The sequence below is a fragment of the Heterodontus francisci genome, chromosome 11, assembly GCF_036365525.1.
Source record: "Heterodontus francisci isolate sHetFra1 chromosome 11, sHetFra1.hap1, whole genome shotgun sequence".
Classification (NCBI taxonomy): domain Eukaryota; kingdom Metazoa; phylum Chordata; class Chondrichthyes; order Heterodontiformes; family Heterodontidae; genus Heterodontus; species Heterodontus francisci.
The window spans coordinates 95,649,490-95,655,489 of NC_090381.1; positions in this window are offsets into that span (position 1 = coordinate 95,649,490).

The window sequence follows — 6,000 nt, forward strand, 5'->3', positions numbered from 1 at the left end:
TCCCCAAAAACGCCTCGAGAGTCGGATGTCTTGTCCAAATGAGCGATCTTTATTACGAGCATGCAAGGAGAAGTCCTACTCTCACGAATGATCGTAGGGATTCTACTTGTACAATGTTTGAGCAGTCAATTTATACAGTTGCAGGAGGTTTACTTGACAAGCTGTTTTTTAAATTATATCATCTCTCTTCCCTGATCTCATCTTTCCTTGATCATCCTTCATCATATCATTTACCTTGTCAACCTCTTGATTAGGTTATTCATGTATTTCACTGTGTCTTCCCCTGACCTCGTCTACCCCTTGATTAAATTATTCATGTTTTTCTCTGCATCTCACAGACAAGGTTTTCAGAAGTTTTAGCATCTTTGGTTTTATGCCAAGTATCCCATGATCCCCATAGGGCAGTCTCCCCTTACAAGTCACAAACCATTTATCATCTATCGACCTGACTGAAGAACCTGTTGTAGGGTATATAGTGATTCGTCAGAATCTTCAGCTGACATCTCTCCAGTGGCCATCTGTACCTGCTTGTTGTACTTGTTTCTAACCAAACACTTGTGTGCAGAATGATTCGACTTTTTGCAGTGAGAACTCTGCTCTCCCCACGCCGGACATGACTTCTTCTCCCATGCGTGATGTCCTCCGCAGTATTTGCATCCTGCCCTTTGTCTGTGATCTTTCTGCCCCTTCGGCCTGGAATGTCTTTCTGCATAATGCAAGGTCTGGTCTGTTTTGCCATGAATATGGTCTAACTGCTGATTTACAACCTCAGCACTTCTGCACGTCAATCGCTTTCCGAAGAGTCAGATTCTCCTGTCCTCTCTCAGTAGACGTGCGCTCACTGCGGGATCTCTTATACCTAATACAATCTTGTCATTAATTAGATAATTATTTGGTTGCGCAGGATTCTGCGAACTGTGTTAATGCAATCACATATTGATCAATGGACTTTTTTTCACCTCGAGCCCTAATATTGAAAACATACCATTCATAGGTTACGTTCACTTGGGGTTCAAAGCGTGCCTTCAAGGCTTTCAAAATTTCTGCTTTTTTTTGTTCTTCAGATTTCGGGTGGAATACACTTTGTAACAGTCACTCTGGGGAGTGATAAGTGTAGCTACTCGCAGCTGCTCTGGTTTGTTAATCAAATGTCACAATTTTGCCATTGTGAGTGGAAAAACTGCCAGTTCTGTTTCATATCACCTTTCATTTCAGTTGGTGCAGGCAGAGGAAAATTTGCAGCCATTGTCTTGCCCTGTGCTTTCAGCTGTTTCTTTGTTCCTTTTCTGTGGCTTTTAGCAGTTGTGGCCATTCCTGTGACCTTTGTGCCGTAGCTGTGCTTCTTCACCACTCAATCGCAGCTCCACTTCTGATACCATGTTACGAGCTGACAGGACACCAGTGTGATGTGGGCTCTGTCTTTGATGGAACTGACTGTAAAGGCTGCCTGCAGTCAGCGTGCCTCATGGTAGAGGTTACATGATTACGGCAAGCCAGGAGGCACATTGGTACTGTATTGCATTTCTATCCCAAACAGAAAGTGAACAATTAAAAGTGTATCTTATTCCTTCACATTTGTGAATTGTTGAAGATATTAAAATGTCAATTTTTAAATTTTACTTTATTACTTTTCCTTTCCTACTCTTTTCTCTCTTAATCCAATCTTCCTTTTCCTCTTTATATTTCTCTCTCTACCTGATTTGACATTAAATTTACAATCCTTTTCTGTCCTCCCTCTGTTTATTTCTCAATTGGTCAATCAAATTGGTTAAGAAAATAGACCGTTGGTCCCATCGTTCACCCAGGTTCCAAATGCCCTGTTACCCATTATCAGCTCGCACTTCCAGCAACTATGTGGGCCAAAAATCTTTTGAGCAGAAGTGTGCACAAACAAGTCTAAATAACAGGGCATGCTGTGAGATGCCCCATTCCAGCAAATTCAACAACTTTGGAAATAGTTTCAAAAGACAATTTGCAATGCAAAGAGGAAATATGAAATCGAAAGGTCAAAAAAAACTTCAAAAGAAATTGAAAATTATTAAAGGCACATAAAAAAACAAAAGAATTAAGATACAGATAAAAAAGTGACTAATGGATAAGCAAGATAGACTCACATGAAATGAAACTGATACTGAATACTTTGCCTCATTTTCACTGAAGAGGAAATGACCAACAGTAGAAGAATTCAAGAGGGATATTACAAGTTAATGTAGAAAGAAATGATATAATGAACCTGCAACTCTGTAGCAAACTGCAGCTCATTAAGGACTCATGCAGCTCCCTACCTTGATCGATCGAACCCTTTTTGATGGTTTGTTTCATTTTTCTAAACTTTTATTAACATTGTACTTATGAGAAAGTATCAATTAACTTTTTGTGAAAACTGTTAAAATATTGAAATGCATCTGTCTTGTTTTTATTATTATTGGCATTTGAGTAACAGCATTGTGTTTTTGACTAAATTTAAATAAATGGCTATTCTTGTTATCAAGGTTGCTGACCCCTGGACTGGGACAAACTAGCCAAACTTAAAGGAGAACAAGGTCCAGATGGATTAGAAATTAGGGATGAAATAGCAAAGGCAGTAGCATCCATATATAAAAATTCAATAGAAAAGGGACTGAACAGCAAATGTAATCAGTCAGCTCAATGTTGATGGTAGGAAAAATACTAGAATCTCTGCTAAAAATGAGATAACAAAACATCTAGAGATAGAGAATAAATTAAAAAAAAATTAGCATGGTTCTCTAAACGGGAGGTCACGTTTAACCAACCTTAGAGAATTCTTTGAGAAAATAACAGAGTAGAGAAGGGCAATGCAGTGAATGTGGTGTACACAAAGTTTCTAAAATACTTTTGATAAGCTGCCACATAAGAGACTGAAGACAAAGGTCCGGGTGAGTGGAGGTAGCAGAACTGATTGAAAGATGGCTAATGGATAATAGGGTAGAGGTTAAGGGCAGTTTCTGGGATTGACAGAAAGTGGGAAGTTGTGTCCCACAGGGATCTCTGCTGGGACGAATGTGGTTCACCACATACATAAAAAATAATTTGGACTCAAGCAATATACATTAACTGTTGATAGTTTCAGAAGGAGAAAACAGTTGTCTGCTGCAGTGAATATATTAAAAATAGGAGTTAAGAAAAGTTAGGAATTTTAGCAAGCAATCTGAAATAAAACAAAAAATGCTTAAATTCCAAGGCAGACCCTTCAGTGTCTGAAAGACAAATTATAGGTTAACATTTCAAGAAATGATCTGTTGCCAGATGCAGTATTGCCAAGGTCAGACTACTCAAAACAAGAGATTTTCTGACACAGATTTAAAATTCATTGAAAATAGGATTTTATATGTGCATTTTTGGAAAGAAAAGATAATAAAAATTGACTAATCAGAAATCAGCAAGACTTAACAAACATGTGTAATGTAAAGAAAAATGAGCACAAATTAATTTTTTTCTCCCCCTCAACTATTAAAGGTCAGATTTGAAGTATATCACAACTGCCTTCTAGATATCTACAAATACTCGGGCTCAAAAGGAACATACCATGAAACAATGCTAGAACAAAAACAAATCTCCCTACCCTTCAGTTATAGCTTCACCTTAATTGATTTCTTATAGAATTTTATGTCATTTGTTTTGTATAGATCTTTTTAATATTTGATATATATTTTAAACATAGCTCCGTGTAGCTAATTCTTTACAAGTTATATCATTTTGTGTGAAACTTAAATACCCAATTCACTATCCCACGAGGTGAAGCTGGAGACAAAGCAGATTGTAGTTAACTGGAAACTAAGTTTAGTCATTTGATCAGAACTTTTGGTAGTTACAACCAAGAATCTCTCCAATTTGAGTAGATAGAATGCTTTAGTGAACTCTCTCCCACTGCCCCTACCCCCCAAGGATTTCCAGATTATGCCTTGAACATTAGGAAAGATGTCTGCTTACTGTATATAAATGTGACTTTCTATTCAGTTGTGCAATGGGCAAATATGTTGACTCCATAAATAAGTTTGTCACCTTTCTCCCCACTTCACCTTTTCCAGAAACTCGCCCACAGCCAAAATCAGAGTATTATGATCTATTTTACCATTGCCAGAGACTCATGGTTGTCTGCAAATTTAGTAGCCATTTTAAAGGACCAATTTGCCCAAGGTTCAAACATAGACAGGAGTTGGAAAGACGGGAAGAGAGTAACATCACTGCTGATCAGACACCACTTATCAAAATAAGGTCAATAAAACTTTAAGGTTTTGCCAGGTCAGCAAACGTCATTATTTCCAAAAGGCAAAATACTGCTGATGCTGGAAATCAGGAAATATAAACAGAAAAGTGCTGGAAATACTTTGGTCAGGCAGCATCTGTGGAGCAAAATAATTCACCTCATTTTGCAGCCCTTGAAAGCTACCAATCAAGCATACAAAACAAAGTCTGGTCTATCTTTTCACAAGTCTTTCTTCTTCAGGGAAGACTGCTGCAACAGTTCCGTCAATTCACTGCATGCTATAACATGATATGAAAAATCTGCATAAATTATGCAAATAATAATTCGATTTGCCTCACACCCATTCAAGGGGTGAGTCATTGAATACCTGGATCAGAATTATGATAAAAACTGTTCCAAGTTTTTAAAAGATGAAAATGGCTGTTGTAGTGTCAAGACACCTGCACATCACACACTACATTTGTGTGTTTTTAAGAAAACCTGACAAACAAATGATATTGCTATGTCAATACTTAACTGACTCCCTACACATCGTTTCAGTATTTTAGCCCTTATATTCGTCTACGTACTTATGTTGTGTTTGTCTCTTTTGGAGGATGGAGTGTTCAATCTGTATAGAACTGTTAAGCCTTTCACATGCTCAAAAGATTGATAACTAAATGGATTGAGAATCTCCTACAGTTCTGAGAACTATCAGGACTAAGATCTAAGGACTAAGTAGTTCCGGTTTGAGGTTTAGTTGGTGTTTTATAAAACATTCCAGCATTTCTTCAGTCCCATCCCAACTCCACCCAGTTTTAGTTGTGCATAAGCAAACAATGAAAGCTTTGGCTGAAGATGAAATATGTAACCAGGGATGTGTAAGGAACCAGATGACTTTGGTAACACAGTCCCATCTTAAAAACATGAAGTGGTTTGGCAACAGTTCTTGCAAAGTATTAGCCACAAATGCTATCTATCAAGGGCCTAGACCATCCCAACAGAGATCTGAGCCACCATTGTGTTCAAATCACTCAATAGCTTGCCCACCTTTCGCTGCCACCTCCTCCAGCCCTACAACCCAAGAACACTGAATTCCTCCAATTCTGACCTCTTATCATCCCCAAACTTCTTCTTCACTGTTGGCAGCTCGGCTTCAGCTTTCTCAGTCCTAAGCTCTGCAATTCCCTCCCTAATCCCCTCTGTCTTCCTTTTAAGACACTCTTTAAAATCTACCTCTTGTCATGTGTCCTAATATCTCACATGGCTCATTGTCAAATTTTGTCTGATATCGCTCCGATGAAGCACCTTGGGATGTTTTACTTTAAAGATGCCATATAAATGTTAAGTTGTTCATTTGTAAAATGCCCCATCAAGTATACCCTCCTCTTCCAAGTATCCAATATCTTGTGCCCTTTCTTAGCAGAAAGGTGATGCTTTCCCTGTATTTCATCTGTACTTAGAATAACTGACAAATCCTCAATACAGGAGCAAATGATATTCTTTAGTGGCTGCAGGGATTCCATAAAATGTATGCACCCTGCACCATGGTTGAGAAGCATTCTCTCACTTTTGTAAACCTACCATATCAGTCTATCTTTAGAGAACAACATGCAGCTGTGGATTGGTGTATTGATTCAGTGCAAGCTGGTGAGTGGTTCAGGATGCCAAATAACATGACTTTTCGGAAAACAATATTCTATCTTCATGAATGGTTATAATTCTGCTGCTAACTGAATTTGGTCAGACTGTTAAAACACCTATTTATAAAAAGACAAATATCTATTCCATGG